Source organism: Pungitius pungitius, chromosome 4 (assembly GCF_949316345.1).
Source record: "Pungitius pungitius chromosome 4, fPunPun2.1, whole genome shotgun sequence".
NCBI classification, from domain to species: domain Eukaryota; kingdom Metazoa; phylum Chordata; class Actinopteri; order Perciformes; family Gasterosteidae; genus Pungitius; species Pungitius pungitius.
The window spans coordinates 14920030-14936242 of record NC_084903.1 but is presented as its reverse complement, the minus strand read 5'-3'; the positions used below and the strand labels follow the sequence as shown (position 1 = coordinate 14936242).

The following is a 16213-nucleotide window of genomic DNA, read 5'->3' as shown; positions in this document are numbered from 1 at the left end:
ACCATTAGAGAAAACAGAGGGGCAGAGATGAAGATATAGTGACGGGGTGAATAAATCGAGTCATTAAGCATGCGTTTGTGGGAGCCCGGCTCCCATATGACGGGGCAGGGTGGCAGGATGCTTCTGCTGCCGTTCCCTAGTAAACAGACAACAGATTGGCTCATTTGCCTCTCTCATGTGGGCAGATTTTGCCTCCTGCTTTGTGGGGAACGTTAAGGACTCTACTCCCCTCGGTCTCAGTCCTTCCTGTGCTGTAATTTGAATTTGTAGCGTGGCTTCTTTTAATTTATCCACCCACGCTGTCGATGTAGGACTATAATGTTGAAAGCAGAATGAGGAAGATTTTATTCATTCAAACTTTTACTAATCACAATATTCAAAATAATAAAAAGGTTAAGTGAAAAATTTTAAATATGTCTGCTGGTTCTCAAATGGTTGCTTTCCTTTCCATCACTTTCCTCAAAGGATGAAGCTATGCTGCACTTTTTAAGCTTGCGAGATAAAAAAAAGTAAATATATCCTGTGTCATTGTGCTAAGAAAAACTAAACTGATGGGTCAACTACCACAGTTTACAACAGTTTCATTATGGTGCAAACACTTTTATTCTGTGTTGGGTAATTGAAACTACACTTTCCTTAAAACCAGCAGGCCATTTATTACCTTGAACTATCTCAAATCTAAAGTAAAACTCCAGACTCAAATGTGCATGTGTCCTAGTGGCCGTGTAGGACACGTGCAGATCTGACATTGACATCGTCACTGACTTCTGTCAACTTGAGGTGGAAAAAATATCATTGAGATGATTAAGACCTGTATATGTGGAAAGGAAGATTATCTGTGCCATCTTAGCGTGAGCGTAGTAGTAAGTAAGAGCAGTGTCAAGCTGCTCTCTTCATTCATTTCAAATGCAGAGGGAATTTAAACAAAGGAAATACTGCTTTCAACATACATCACATTATTTGTGGTCCAACAAGCCTTGGCCTTATCATCATGAGTTCTATCCAGGACAAAATTAAGTGTTAGACTTATACCCGGCAGCAGAGCGGAACAAATTCTTTCGTGGCCTGTGGAAAAAGAAAAACATGTTGATTCCATCTCTGCAGCACAGAGGGGAAAATATACCTCTGAGTTCAAAACCTCACGAACATCTAGGAAAAAAAAATAGAGACAATTCTGTTCTGTAGACAAAACAGATCGAATTGCTTTTGCTTCCCTTTCTTCAATCCTCTACCACCCTCTCACTCTGTCTTGTCTTTTGATTTCAGGGTGGAGGGGCAATCGTTACGTGAGTGATGGTACCCATCAGTGTAGTGCATGTGTTGTAAAACTGTCAGCCGCTGACAGATTGACTGAGATGTTCCCCCTTCGATCACCGGGGTTAGAGGGAGAACGATACGGGAAGAAAGACATAAAGAAAAAGTGGCATCAAAGTATAAAACAAGAGGAGCAAACACCGTTGGTTTTAAACTGAATGCAAAAGAACCGATATGGAGATAACCGGTGTTGCCTTGTAATTTCCAACAGCTGTTGATTCAAAGGGAAAAACTTTATTGGGTCCAGATGGTCTCAGTCAGTGGCAGAATGAGAGCGCCGACTTCGTTGGCTCCAGCCATGTGTTTTTCCTCCTGATAGAAATTAAAATGGTCGTTCGTTTGTCACCGCTCACTACACAGCTTAACATGTAGCGGCGAAGTGTTCCTTGGCGATAATGCACCATAATTACTCAGACGCCTGTTCTTTATCTGCAGCAGAGGGAGGACAGAAGGGACATTTTCCTCTGATGAGATTTGAAGACACAAGAGAGTTTGCAAAAAAATGAAGCACACGGTCGAACGTGTTGTTCGCTTTTTTGAGGCGGAGAAAGACATAAGTCTGTGATCCTCTTTCGAGACGCAATCTTTTTTTCTTTTTTTTTTGCATGAAACCGAGCGTGCTGCGGTGGCATGGTGCAGTTTCCCGGTGTCACAAATGTATTTATTTTTGCAGTGTTATGGATATCGATCGCTTAAGCAACTCCTCTACAGGCTAACATTAAAGGACCCTGAAACGGAAGAGAGTGGGCGGCTCTCTACTACACATCTCACGCCTCATAAATGAGGTGAAAAACACAGTTTTGCGGAGGTGTGGAAAGGTTAACAGTGGCCTCTGACTGCCAGTTGAACATAAAATCTCTCATTTATCGGAAATATAGTAAGAACATCTCAGCAGTCACCGTTACGGAGATGAAAGACCAAAAGCATGACAATAGTTGAGTCACCGGTGTCTGACACGAAACTGACACCGAGCAGAAAATAGGTCCACGTGCTTCTATTCTTTGTTTCAAGGCTGGCGTCCACAGCCGAAGACACACACGTGTAGGCTGGAGAGGTATTGACATGTAAAACGGAGGTTGTGACCTGTGGTCGTGTGAGTCAGAAAGCTTCTTCCCAGTAGCGCCGCATCAACTGTGAGTGAGTGAGGGCTGCACAGTGAATCACGCCAGGAGTTATTCCGGATGTTTGCACGAATGAACACAAATTAAAACGGGTGACTTCTATTTACTTTTATATTCAAGATGCTGTGCAAAGTTACTTTACTTTAAGAAAGTGTTCCTTTAAATATTTAGATTTAGCATTTTTACTCAGAACTAAGTAATTAAATAAAACTAAAAACATTTCTTTTATCAACATCAATGAATCATTTTTAATAAAGAGAACATCAAAAAACTAATTGATATTTTGGAATTTACCTCCTAAAATGGACATGATTAATATTATTAATATATAATTTAATTTTATATATATATATATATTTAAATATTTTTTTCACCAGCATATTCATTTCAATAATCATAATAAATACTTGTTTAAAGCAAATACAACTGAGTGAAATTGTTTGAAATATGTACAGGTGTGAAAATAAAACAATGAAACAATCTCAGTAGAGAACGGGCCCTGTTTTCACTCAAATAGAAGAGGGAGAGTGAAAGCGCCTCATTGAGCTGCTCAACACTTCACAGCGCCTGTGTGTGCAGCTACTGCTAAACGGCCACAGATTGTGAAACACTGCGTGAGCGCAGTGCCGCTCTCATTGTGGCTACGTCTATAAACCCAGGATCTGATTGGGTAATCGGTGTCTCAACTATGGCCTCTCAATAGCAGCACATTCACCTCAGTGAGCGAGGCAGCACGAGAATAACCTCACGATGTCCACAGAGATAAGGGCTGAGCGCGCCTCCGCTCAGCAGTGGGTGTAGGCGGCTTACGTGTGGCGCTCCACACCTCCGTCAGACTACGTGATATCTGTAATGATCACTGAGAGTTTTGCACTTGCACAGAGCATGTGAGCATACATTTTGTTTCCTTCAAGAGAAAAAAAGATGGATGACTTAGAAAAAGTAACTGCATGGAAAAGTAATAACGTTCTCCTTGCAGCGTTGGAAGGTCACCCTTGACCCCAGAGACTACATACCGACACTTTTCTCACTGAAGACATCAATTACACAACAACACATGAATGTATAAATGCATGTACATCCGTGTGCATGTTGACTGGTGATTGAGAAAAATACATTATGATGCGGAAAAAGAAAAAAAGAAAAAACTATGTTGTGAAAGGAGAATACGTTTAGAAAAATCTCAATCTCTGGAAACAAATGTAACCCCACGGTTACATACACACATAGACATATACAACTGTTATTTAATCTGCCCCCTTTATGTTTTCCATCTCAAAAGGGTTAAAAATACACTTGAAAAAATACATTTTAGAAATACATTTAAATGACAAATTGATTTTGTTATTATCTTGCTTTGCGCTTTTGAACGTGTGTGTATAGCTGAGAAAGAGTCAGTGAGACACAGGATAGAGAAGCTATGGGCAAAGAAGCACAAACATTTGCATCTCAGGAAGCGCCAGCCACACGGGACAGTCCCAAGACTAAGAGCCTTGGTGCTTCTATGCCCTATTTTGCACACACACACGCACGCACGCACGCACACACGTAAGAAATATTGGCTTGGGTGAAACACCTCTATGAGGCACTGAATAAGGTGGTTAGAGGATGTTTGTCTTTTTTATGTCCATTCTATAAATGTACAATGTACACTGTTCACACAATAGACAATATTTGAGTCTTTTCTCAAGGCGACTTATTTCTTTATTCTTTCATTTTCCCATTACGTTACTCTATAATATGTTATCCGTTTTCCTCTTCCAGTAATATTGCATTAGATTTCCAATACTCGTGGTGTGTTTTTCCATCTTTCACAGATCAAGACTTCATGGGCTTTTTAGATGGAAAATTATCAATACAACATGAAGCATCAGCAAAAAAGCAGTGACACATTGCCAACATGTTTGTGTTCCCGGTGCCAGCATCAATAATTCAGCCACTAGCTCATAACTTTATTTTCAATGCATAATTGAGGCCAAGCAATGTTTTCTTCGGCCATTTATACGTTGAACAATTTTTAAACAATGAGGACAGCCCATTAAGCTTTTAACAGCTTTTTTTCCGTACTCCAGGATGGCTGGAAAATATGGACATTGGGCCCTGTTTACTCTCTGAATGTGCAAGATAGGGCGTGCGCTCACTCACTGCAGTTGTAGCTTCTGTGAGCATGAAAGCCTTAAAACGAGAACTATGGGAAAGCTGTGGTGAGGCAGTGAGAAGGTGTCGACTCCACATTTAAAAATTGTGGTTTGGAAAGGAAGGGGTCTTCAGGGTGAGGTAAGATTTCTGTTCCTGCGTGTGCATAAATGTAAACCGGGGCTGTGAGCGTGTGTGTGTGTGTGCATGTGCGTATGAGTGTGTGTTTGAGTGTATGTGGAAGTCTGCATAGCAGAATGCTACTTTAAGGAACATATCTTCCTTTCAGTGGCTCATTATATAATCTGATAACATTTCTAATTTTCTTTGTACTACAGCTTAATACCTTTTGATTTACTATTTTAATTACATATTAATTTCAAAACACAAAGATGCCAGGTTTATGACTCTCTCAAGTAATAATGCAAATTTCCTCTTTGCAAATATCTATTGAGGATCACATCCTGAGAGGGCTCTAAAAATAAATGGTGTCTACAATATCTGCAGTGTCAATATTAAGAAATTCTTTAAAAAGAGGGAAACATTCTTTCCATCATTTATGTTTATTTCTTTGAAAAAAGAAAAATCAAATTCATCTGACAATTTTTAAAACTTTCTTTAATTTTTTTGACGGATTGAAAAACAATGCTAAAGAACTTTAACAGTAGCAACGTTAATCAAACTTCCTCATACGGTGGTTTAAAGATCAGAGTCTAAATTGTAATCCAAAAATGATACCTACATGTTAAAATATTACAAAATTCACAATCTGCAATCTCAGGTAGACTTGAATTCAAACTTTTAGTTGACAAAATGTTCTTTGGGATTAAACATTTGAATTCATGATCATCAAATGAATTTAGACAACAACCATATATAGTCAATAGCCGTGAAGCAATTGCGATCACCCTGCATAATTATTTCCCAAACGAATTGCTTTGTGAAGCCTAACTTCCCAATAAACCAGAGGGGATTTTCAGACTTTCCTCGGACATGTAAGAAGGTTAAAATTGGTGCAAATAATGGACCAGATCATTGGGGCTATATTCTGCTTACTGCAAATTGCTTTACCTCCCATTCACTTTGAAATATATCATCATAAGTAATTTGTCAGCAGTGTATTAAGAAACAATCCTACACAGAGTGTGGAATTGTATAATTAGCTACAATCGGCAAAACGGAATATTTAGTTTTCTCGTATACCATCAGGGAAAGCATGACATACATTATACTTTATTGACATTTCTATAGTCTGTTAGGAATGAAAACCTGCCGACTCTTGGAACATAATTGCACACAGTTAAATGCTAAATCTTTACCGCAATAAACCTTAAGAGTTTAGTATGCAGGCCCCTTCCTTCAGCCTTGTTCCCCCCTTTTCTATTCCACTTGTTTTTCCACTCTCACTTCAAATCCTTCCATGACAAAGATATATCGGAACCGAGACTATGATTAGGCCGCTGAAATATCAAAAAGGAAATTTCAACTTTAAAAGCTGTGATTGAGAATCAGTAAACAACATTGTTCCAGACATCAAGGTTGCTGGTTTAATTGAACACGTGCTGGGCCGGGGTCTGAGAGAGCAGGAAGAGGAGCATCGATAAACTATGAAATGGTTCCAATATGGCCAGTCGATGAGGCTTTGTGAGCAGCTCCCTCGGGGCTTTGATTTTCCTTTCAAACAACAAACCGGGATCTCTGCTCTTCAAAGGCAAACTCCATCTATGCTGTTATTGTTGTTGTTCCTTCCCCAATGTTTGAGTGATGTCACTGAGGTCGATCATCCGTGTCCATAAAGGCTCTCCCACACTTGAGTCACCCGGGAGACGGCTTATGTTGGTCTTCGCACTGGTAACAGCAACCCGATAAAGGTCAATCTCCCATGGTAATGGCCAATTGGGTTTGTTGCCATTATTGGCTCTCTGTTCCGTGGTCAACAGATGTGGGGCGGTCATGGCTGACACAAGTTACACTCCAACCGTAAAGGCGCTCGGCTCCGTCTCCGAGCGCCGTTGTGTGATTCCGCTCCTTCTCCCCCTGTGCTCGCCTGCACCGCCCGGTGCATCGCTCCGTCGTGTGCGGCTCCTGGATGAGGAGACCCGTCGCAGTAGCGTCACTGGAGCGCTGCCGGTGTGGGCTAACCGTCTAACCATTTCAGCTAATTGCCTCATTAATGATTCACTGGTGTTAGGCGGCTCTAGCACTTCGCTGTGGGGAGCAAATTGTTCTGATTGGTTTGCCTCTGTCAATTATTGATGAGGCAGTGAGCTGAAGTGCTAACACCTGGCTTTGGACTTCCAAATGGCTCTGCATTCCCATCATATACTCAGTTATCACACACCCTGGGACCACATTTATTCAAGCAGGGCTGGAGACCTGTCTGTTGGTGTTTTCTGAGAGTGGCTGTAGTATGCCCCGGGGCAATGCTTGTGATCTCTGTTGTTAAGATATTAGCTCATGGAACAGGTCTCACTGCAGTGCAAAGGTGGAGAAAACACAGACATCTACCCAGCTGTGATTGGTGCTAAAAGTGGTGAAGGGCACACAGAGACAATGTCCCATTAGAGGGGTGAATGGATAAGGCAAACCGTGGGCAAATTTGTGTGTGTGAGATGATGGTTGACAATGTCGGATACATTTGAAGGACTATTTTCTCTTGGATCAAATGATCATTGATGCATGCTTATGTAAATATATAAGTTATCTCTAGCTCTGTCCTTGTCTTTGGGAAGAATACAACTATGTTGTGACTATACAAATTAAACACCTTATGGCCAATAAATAGCACCTTATTTTGAAAAATTGAGTGTATACGATTCAGATAATAACTTCAGGTTTCAAAGGGCTCATTAAAGCTCTAATGGTATGCTACGTAATGTCAATATTAGTTTTGATTTATCATAGGTGCAGGCTAAACACCTTTACTAGGGCCATGTGATTCGATCTCTATCAGATAGAAGCTGAATTCCACCACAATCGTGTGTCTAACGGCCCACCTACAAAGTGCTCATTCTGGCTACATGAATCACCCTTACAAGGTGCAAAGGTTGCTGAGGGGTCTCAGCAAGTGTCCTTAAAAAAAAAAAAAAAACATGAACACAATAATATGAAGATATAGACATGCAGTAGACCCATTCACATTGTCTCTCCTTGGCCTTAATTAAAGCTGATTAAAGACTCACCCCCATGCTGACGCCACTGTCACAGTGAATCTTAGCCAAGTGGGCTCGCCATGTACACTCACTGGGTGGTCATTCGGTCTTTGTTCCTGCACAGGCACAAGTGACAGCAGAGTCCTCTTCCAAATACAGTTGCTGTGACTCACCGTGTGTCACCACAGACTACTGACTGGGAAACCGGGTTTAGACGAAGGTCCAGCTCACAATGTGGACATCCCTTAATGCCTCATGTGTCACTTGTGTGCATGTGTATGTGCACATGCATGGGAGCACTACACTAAAGCCTAAAGTGAGAAATCTGGTCTGCTTTACACTAATGACTTTTCTCTCTCGTCTTTTCTTTCCCTTTCTCCCTTTCTCTCTTCCCTCTGTATTTCTCTTTCTGTCAACAGAACCCAACAGCAGGGCAGTGATGACATCAAGGCGGCTGACCAATCGTAGGAAGACACCTACAAAGCACAACATTCGAAAAAGACTTCACTAAAAACAAAAGACCCACCGAGATTCCTACAGTGAAATAATTGAGAGCCTCTTAAGCTCCCTTTTCCTCCATGATATTTTACCTCCAGCTTTTTTCTACAAAACAGCAAAAAGAAGAAAAAAAGGACATTCTCACACTCATGAGATGGTTGACAATGTCAGATACATTTGAAGGACTATTTTCTCTTGGATCAGAAGATCATCGATGCATGCCTATGTAAATATATCATAATAAAACCCTATTCTTATTCCTAATATAGAAAACATACCAAGTCGCTCTCACCAACTTCATAAACCACCATAACTGTGGATAGAGTACTCATGGTTCAATATTTTCCATATGAAGTCAGTTTTCTTCCTGCTTCTTTAGAGACCATGTAATTATCATTTCCAATGTAATTCCTCTACTCTACTATGGGAGTTATTTGGAATGTAAAAAATCGTCTTCCTACTCTTCTTATTCTCTTTACATACCGGCCTCGTCTTCCTCTTGAATATCAACAGTAGTAGATGTATATAGAGACGAATGAAGACAACAGCATGGCACAGACTATAGTGTTTATTTACCACTCCCCTATTAGATCACAAATCTCAACACATTGGTAATTCAGTCAACCTTTTTAGAAGCCTAACATACTCCTGATAGTGTTAGAAAATAGTCCCATGTGTCTTAACACTTTTCTTGTGTATTTAAATATATACATAAAGGCATTAGCTATAGGGAATATTATTTTACTACCTTACAAGGATTCTAAGGCAGCATTTCCTTTGCAATCGTCAATCTGTTCCATCAGGAAACAAACGGTCAAACTGAAGATGAAAACCTCAAACCCACAAGTCAACCTGAGCACTGATGAATATCATATTTTAATATTTTATTATTTTTATTTCCTATACTTACCTATTTATTCTCGCAATTATTGCCCTCTCCCTTCCAATGTGTGGGTTGTAACTGCTGTGGAGAATTTTCTGTCAACCAGTGAGCAACACATTTTTTTTTTTGCATCATTGAAAACGGTGCTTCGATCATGAGCCTCCACATGGGAAAAAAAGAACGCCTCATTGATTGCAATGCAGACACGAGGACCCTCCGTCTTCTCTGGACTGCGAAGAACCAAATGGACTGACATATAATATGCCACGTCAATGAAGGTACAACCTCATATGTTACTCCATCACTGGGGATGACAGAAAACCTTTGCATGGACAACAGGGGAAAAGAAAGGTTGTTGAACACCTCATCTCCATCAACTTGCATCCTCTACCTCTCAGCTTGTTCTGTGCATCTTGGGAACCATGACTTATCAACGACCCCTCTACTGTCCCTTCTATTGCGAACTGCATGCCCTCAGAGCCTCGTGGGGAAAGTGTCCATTCCACTGATGGATGCATATGGCAATGGGGCAATACAAAACACTGGTTCACTTTGACAGAGAAGTACTCGCACATACGAGCGCATGCATACAGAAACACAATTATACACAGCACCACTCCAATATGTTGCTGTATATATGTAAAATATATCAACTATTATATCTCAGATGCTGTACTTTGCATGTTGAGGATATTCACCATTGTTCATGGAAAGAGGTTGTGTAGGTAGGCCTCCTTACTGGATTGACCGAATGAGCCAATGCAAGCTCTTTGTCAGCTAGACATCTCCCTCTTGGTCTTAAGAAAATGTATAGTTACATGGCAGAAATTGTTACCACCCTTCTATTGCGAAAGGTCCTCTATAGCCAACCAGATATGTGCAGATACGTTTAAACTCTTTGAAGGGACACACAACCTCGCCTTTGATGTCAGACAGAACCTGGCCACAGTGAACGTGGGTAGGAGAAGAGAGGAGGGAAGGAAAAATGGGGCGCTCCAATTAAGTGGCAGCACACAAAGTGGCATGGGGCAATCTGCCAGCAACTGTCTATTCATCCTATGTCAAAGGGATTTGCCGATCTCAATGAGTCTATGCACTGCCAGAGATGTCTGAGAGGACAGCAGCAAAAAGGAAGCAAGGCTGCGGAGAAAGGATACAAGGCAAAAATAAACCAAAATGTAAGTTGTACTGAGCTTATGTTCAAGATTTCTTCTGGTGTTTTCCACTTATAGAATATTCTTTTCTGACCGGCAAAACGCCGCGATGTTCAATAACCCCTTAACCTCACACTGTCACACCGTCATGCGGTTCTCTGGGCTGTCATGACCTCACGTCCTGTCTGAGGTTATCTTTGTGTTAATGAGCATGACCATTAGCTCAACCAGATGTTTAGCCCTGTGGTTAAATACTTATACCCTTCTGTCCCAATGGTCCTACAATGCCTGCCCACAACAGCTGTAGACTTTTTAAGACACTCAGAAAACCTTGGTAGAACATGATAAGTAGGGATGAATTAGATCAGAACGTTGTATAACAGGTGTGTCCTTTTACGCTAAAAACAGAATACAGGAGCTGTAGATTACTTAAATTAAGTGACGCATGTGAAGCCAATTCATGTGACGAAATATTCTCAATCCAAATACCGTCGGCGCACAGTGGATCACATGAGGGTATTTACAGCCAACATGTAAACAAACTTAGACTTAGACGTGATTATTCAAAGACGATTTAAAATACTGTAAGGATGAAGATGTCACTCACACATGAGATGTTCTATGTGGTAGGAAACAAGACATTGAGCAAGTGCTGATCTTCTCTGAGCCTCACAGCTTTCCACTTTCTTAGAAGTCAAACAAAGCTGCATTTCTACGCAGCTGTAGCAGATGTGTGACAGGCTCATTTCCTCTGTTTCTGACTGCAAATACTGCAGTGTTCATGGCACTGTGGGTGCTTTTATCTGGCAATGACCCTGTGCGGGGTCAGCGCAGGCACGTAAACATACAGAGACAGAGAGTCACATACACAATGTCTAAAAGTGCACACAAATGCATAGAGGCACATTCATGCTCATCCTCTCTTTCACACACATACACACACACATACACACACACCATGCTAATCTAAACACAAGCCTGTATGTAAACAGATCTTCGACATAATGGGATTGTTCAGTGTGCAAACAATAAGCTGTTAGCGTAATCACAGGTCAAAGATATATTACCCAGAAGGCCACGCTGTTGGTATATTAACATGATGGATACGTGGGAAAAAGGAAGGGGGCAGGGATACGAAAGATATAGAGCACTACTGACTCAGATTTACCTCCTATTGGGCCCCGTGCGCGGTGTCTCCCACGTATGGGCCCCACTTAATCAGCCTCTTATTCTCTGCCCCCCCCACTCACCTCTTTCATAGACACAAGTTCCCATCTTTCTTTTCTCTGCTCACCTCAACCCTGTCATTTGCTGTCAAACTTGTTTTGGGATTACCTAAACAAGGGTTTGGGTGAGCAAAAGAGCTCAAAAGGAAGCATTTTCTATTATAAAGTTAGCGATTCTCATCAGTGTGATAGAAATAACAGCTACATAGTTGATCTATACACCAATGCTCAATGCTCATCACTCAACCATGTGGAAAGGACCATGCTTGTGTATCTCAATGTTTAGCAGCATACATGTTCCAAGCCAGCCAAGATAAACCCTTTGTAGCTTACTCCACTGTAGCTTATTAACTTATCTCCACTTTATTTGATTACCTCACAGCCCATTCTCTCAACTGGTTAATAAGTATTTGTCTTTCTCTGACTAAACACTCCATTAGTGTCATCACTGGCTGGCTTGTGTGTGTACTGGGTATGACTGTGGACCACCGAGGCAGATGCACATCAGGGCAAAGTGAGTAAACACAGAGGCAGAACACTGGTGAGAAAAACAACGTCTAAGACAGAATATGGCTACAAAGGTGAAACAGTCAAGACCCCTCCCTGCATCGCTGAGGTTTGGCTCAAGATGTGTTCAGAATACGGTCATTCAGATGAGTTAACAACTTAGAAATGTAAAAAATACTTCAATTTCAACAAGGCTTACCAGTAAACAATTTTAATTTTAAATGTCAAAAAGTTTAAATTCATTAACTTCACATTGCATAATAGTGTTGTTGGGGTGTCATGGTTTACGGTGACCTCAAGCCAGACAAGAGGTAGAGGGAGTCGGGTCAAAGGGGAAAGGATAACAGTGAGGCAACCCGTGTCAACTGCTCTGCTTTAAACCTGATTCACATGTATGAGCTCAACTTATAATTTGTACACACTGACATTACTCACATAATTGATGACTTGCTTGGGTATTTTGACTTTAAGACAACTCGTAGAAATACTCAAAATGAAGCATTGAAACATCATAGATTTGAATGCAGGGATTGACTGGGTGACGGCTGTTCTAATAGCCAGACAGAAGCAAAGATATAAAAGACCTCCTTATGTCACATAGTTAATGGCAGGGATGAATAATACAGCCCTTTAAAGCCCTTACTCCCACCTCATTCTGGCCCGCGCATAAGCTTGTGCTCTGGGTGAGCAGTTAGCCTTCAAGCCCCTCACTGAGATGAGATTGGCTCCCAAGAAGATTTGTAGGGGCTGTTGGAGAGAATCGGATTAACCAAAATGCCTCAATTGGAGTATATGCTCTGGGCTGGTCTCGGTGTAATACAATGGATAAATGCTGTAAACCAAAACCGTTGCATTTGATTAAGTAATGGAGAAAAACAGATCCTTTTAGCAACTATTATCTGTGTTAGAATAGCTGAATAGCCGTCATGTAAGGGTTGTAAGAGTATCAAAAAACAGACAAATGAATTGTATTCATAGCGGTAGGGTCTTTTCCAAATACTCAAGTCGCCACTTTAGAAATAAATCAAAAGAGAAAAAGATAAATGTCCAAAATCTGTGCACAAGCATTTCAGCCTGTGCACCACTTAGCTGTGCAGTCTGGGTTCTGACAGCTTGATTGAGTTTCCTGCACCTGAGCCAGAAAAGAGACAATTAACGGTAGCTTAACTAGACTCCAATTTTCCGGTTTTGAAACACTATTGATGTGGCTAATGTATATGGAAAACTCAGAATGGACTTTCTTGTAGCCACACAAATGTGATCATGAAAATAATGTATGCACTCAGTCGGGGTCAGGTACACAGCGTGGCAAGAAAGGCGATAGCATTGATTTGATTTCCTCTGCCATCTGAGGATAGTTATCCTTTGTGGGACATAGGGGGGTCTGTCTTTAGGGTGTAAAATAAAGATTAAAGTGGCTCAAGGGACGATGCTTGGATACATGCTGTTCCCCCCTGCTGTGAACAGGGTGTAATCCTTCAGTTTCAAAGAAGTGAAAAGTTTGCAGAGTCCAGAAAGTTACGTATCCGTCCCTTCTGGGCCCCCCATAGAGCAGAGAGTGTGAAACAGCAGGGGATAACCATATGCTATCAAAGTATGCTTCAAAGCTCTCGACTTTAGTCCACAAAATTATACAGCATCATCACATATACCTGAAAGATATACAAGAAAAATAATTGTGCAGCTAGACGCATTAACAGAAAAAAACCCAATACGGTTCTTACAAATATGGTTTCGGAAATGTGTTGCCTTTCAACTGTGAATGGGGTCATTTTTTAAATTTATTCACAGTTATTACTTCGTAGCCAGGTCTCAACACTGTGGGTAAGCTCATGGTTTTGTATTAACACGCTTTTACATCACTGCTGCTGATGGACAATTAAACATTGCCCCCCCTTCTCTGTTAGCAGAGGTTAAGTTGTGCTAGCCCCTCATTTCAATTGTACTGTACTAAATGTCCACATTATTTCCCACATGGGCCTGGATGAGGTGTTTGATTATCCAAAGGTAGGCCTTGGTTGGCTCGGTTATTGTCTGAGGGGTCGTAAGCTGCAGTAACTGCTTCTAGGGTCTTATTGCTATGGCTATCAGCCCCTTGCCACTTGGCCCCTGCGACCCCAGTCAGAGATAAGCTTTATGGGAAAGCACATTAACATGCTCCTGCAGTCACCTCCCTCCTTTATCAAAGGCAGTTCTGTGAAATCAAGTGTTTATGGACCCCCAGTGAGGGTATAGTGCTGCTCATTGCCTATATTACAGGTTGAGTGTAAATGAGCAGGAAGGGGACAAAGGACCTGCACTATTAGGGGAATCAAGGGTGTTTTACTGATGTTATTCCAACTAAATGAGAAATATCTTTAATACAATGAGCTGGATTATAAATACTAGATGCAGTCTAAATATATCCATGTCTTCCAATCTTTCTACAAAATACACTACCATAACATAAGGGAAGTAAAATGTGTAAATAGATGTGATGCAGCATTACATTTGTTATTTATTGTATATACATTTTCTTTACTGTCTTCCTCTTTGTGTTACACTAACTACTGATCCTGTTAAGTCCAACGGATATATTTGACTTTTTCTGGAACGTGCTATGTTGATACGTGGCTACGGGATGATGGATGGTGATAGCCCTCGTGTCTTTGTACACATTGGGGGCCCTACTGTTGTCACTGGACGAGTGGAGGGAGCGAAGAAGAGAAAGATGTAGCCGCAGCTTAATGTCCTTCCCTGGTGCTGTGCATACTCTTTCCTATTTGCTTTTCCCTTCACGGCACGGTTAACATCGTAAATTAACCTTTCCAAGCCCCCTGTGCTCAGAGACTGGTGCGCAATATAGACAAGGGGAGAAAAAAAGAGTAGATCTATGTTATGCAATGCAGTGCCAGTGGTCAGAGACATAGGCTGTAACACAATTGAGCGATTCATTTTTCAGTGATAACAAATAAAACGCCGCGTGTTCGTCAGGCAAGCAGACATCCTACTTCATGTGCATGTCCTGTGTACTCTGCAGATTGGTATGAGGCTTCTTTGTGTTCTCCATCTTAGAAATGTAAATGAAACACATGAAAAGAAAATGTAATGTAGACCCTTCTCTTCTTAGTTCAACTGTGTAAATAGGATGTAAATATCAAACAGCTATGCATGCTAATATACAAGCAATTTGTTCAGGTACTTTTGTAACCGAGACTTCACATATGGCATGTAATAAAAAATGAAAAAAATCAAACATCGAAATACATAATGAATTGTGAACGCAAATATGGTTTGTAAACAACTTCAAAACTGGAAAAAAATATGTTTTTGCTGTTCATTTTTTCCTACTGATAACTAACGCATTGGCCTGCCATTTACTACAGTGCTCTGCTCATGTTACTCGTTGTCCTTTTTTAAGTTTCATAAAGAAGGGCTGAGGCAAAAAGGATTGATTTGTGGAATTGTAGACGAGGGAAAGGATGGCAGTGTTGACCGTACTCTTGTAGTTTTTGCATTGCCACTGCACTTTACATGCATAGGCGTAATGTATTGTAACATTTCCTTGGTGTCTAAAACCAGCCAACTAAATTTTATGGTAAAACTGTTTCTTGATTTTGGTTATCTCACCAAAAATACGTATCACCAGCTCTGAAGTGTGCCGTTATTTTTAAAAACCCCAACCAACTATAAAGCAGGTACAACAAGCAATTTGGACTCATTCAAAAATCTCAATATTATGATTTGCTCGTAGGCACATTTTGAAGTTTTTTTTTCTCCATTATTTCAGTTTAAGTGACAATAATTATCTGTATGCCAAATTTGCCTCTGCCCTTGAAACTCTAATGTGGCATTTTTTGAAGACAGTGATGGAAAAAGTAAGGAGAAATCTGTTTGGTTTCTAAGAGTGTTTATTTTCAACCATGTTAGAACCATGTTGTATCCCAAGGCGGTCATGGTAGATGCAAGTGTCTAATTTTTAACCTGTGCTAAAGATATTTTAAATTTAATAAATAATTATTGTAAGAAGAAAATATGTTGTTTCGTTTTCTGAACTAACCTCTTTAAGTTTTGCATATTTTCAATGATTATATTTTACAGACGTGAACGAGGCCAACCATGAAGACAAGAGACCAAATATTTTAAAAAATGAATACAATTTTAATTATGAAAAGCCTTTGGGACATTTGTGCCTGAGTAAAGTGCTTTCCTCTAAATGTTAATTCAAGTAATGAGTTTTTAC

The 16213-nt window shown here is 40.6% G+C and overlaps 1 protein-coding gene across 1 annotated transcript in view; it reads left to right on the top strand.

Annotated features, from left to right (window-relative positions):
* The window catches only part of mafa (MAF bZIP transcription factor a), a 68444-nt gene extending 52451 nt beyond the window's left edge, over positions 1–15993 (top strand). The window contains exon 3 of the mRNA XM_037486006.2: positions 8143–15993. The gene's annotated coding sequence lies outside the window, so the exon portion shown is untranslated. The remainder of the gene's footprint in view (positions 1–8142) is intronic.
* Positions 15994–16213: the final 220 nt, after the last annotated feature.